Source organism: Numenius arquata, chromosome 6 (genome assembly GCF_964106895.1).
Source record: "Numenius arquata chromosome 6, bNumArq3.hap1.1, whole genome shotgun sequence".
NCBI classification, from domain to species: Eukaryota; Metazoa; Chordata; class Aves; order Charadriiformes; family Scolopacidae; genus Numenius; species Numenius arquata.
In genome coordinates this window covers 695,777-697,312 of record NC_133581.1, presented here as the reverse complement: position 1 = coordinate 697,312, position 1,536 = coordinate 695,777, and the positions used below count along the sequence as shown (strand labels likewise).

Sequence of the window (1,536 nt, the reverse complement as noted above, 5' to 3'; positions counted from 1 at the left end):
ATGAGCGCGGCAGGGAGCCCCGAGGGGGCGGCCGCGGGGCCGGTGCTGCTGCTGGCGCTGGGCGCCCTCCTGCTCCTGGCCGGGGCTCGCCGCCGCGGCCGGGGGGGTCCGAGCCCCCGGAGGAGCCCCCCGGGCCCCTTCGCTTGGCCCTTGGTGGGCAACGTGCTGCAGCTGGGCCGCTTGCCCCACCAGGCGTTCGGGCGGATGGCGCGGCGTTACGGCCCCGTCTTCCAGCTGCGGCTGGGCCACCGGCGCGTGGTGGTGCTCAACGGCGAGGCGGCCATCCGGCAGGCCTTGGTGGCCTTGGGCGCCCGCTTCGCCGGCCGCCCCGATTTCCCGTCCTTCGAGCTGGTGTCCGGGGGACACAGCGTGGCCTTCGGGTCCTTCTCGCCCCGATGGCGGGCTCGCCGGCGCCTGGCCCACGCCGCCCTGCGCGCCCGCTCGACGGCGGCCGAGGTGGAGCGGCACGTGGTGGCCGAGGCCGGGGACCTGGTCCGGCTCTTCCTGCAGCGCAGCCAGGGAGGCGCCTGCTTCGAGCCCTCCCGGCTCTTGGTGGTGGCCAACGCCAACGTCCTCTGTGCCCTCTGCTTCGGCCGCCGCTACGGCCACGCCGACGGCGAGTTCACGGCGCTGCTGGACCGTAACGACCGCTTCGGGCAGACGGTGGGAGCGGGCAGCATGGTGGACGTGCTGCCCTGGCTCCTGCGCTTCCCCAACCCCGTGCGCCGCATCTTCCGCGACTTCCAGGCCCTCAATCGGGAGCTGCATGGCTTTGTGTGCGCCAAGGTGGCCCAGCACCGCCAGGCCTTTGACCCACACGCCCTCCGCGACGTCAGCGACATCATGATCGCCGCCGTGGAGCGCGGCGACAGCCCCCCCGAGGGGTTGGGACCCAAGGACGTGGAGGGTGCCATGACCGACATCTTTGGCGCGGGGCAGGACACCACGTCCACAGCCCTCTCCTGGGTCCTCCTGCTGCTGCTGAAGCACCCGCAGCTCCAGCGGGACATCCAGGCTGAGCTGGACCAGGTAGTGGGATGCTCTCGGTTGCCCACAGCCGAGGACCGGCTCCACCTGCCCCTCCTGGAGGCCTTCATCTACGAGACGCTGCGCTACAGCAGCTTCGTGCCCATCACCATCCCACATGCTACCACGGACGACGTGGAGCTGGAGGGCTTCCACATCCCCAAGGGCACCGTGGTCTTCATCAACCAGTGGTCGGTCAACCATGACAGCAGCAAGTGGCCGGACCCCCAGCGCTTCGACCCCACGCGCTTCTTGGATGCCCAGGGGTGCCTGGACCGGGACCGGGCCGGCAGCGTCATGATCTTCTCGGCCGGGCAGCGCCGCTGTATTGGCGACCAGCTCTCCAAGCTCCAGCTCTTCCTCTTCACCGCCATCCTCCTCCACCAGTGCTCCTTCCACGCCAACCCAACGGAGCCCCCCACCATGGACTGTGTCCACGGGCTGGCGCTGAAGCCACGGCCCTTCACCCTCAGCGTGCGGCAGAGGCACCCCCCGCTCATCCAGCCCTGA

At 71.1% G+C, this 1,536-nt stretch overlaps 1 pseudogene; it reads left to right on the top strand.

The window, feature by feature from the left end:
• LOC141466023 (cytochrome P450 1B1 pseudogene) lies at positions 1-1,536 on the top strand (annotated as a pseudogene).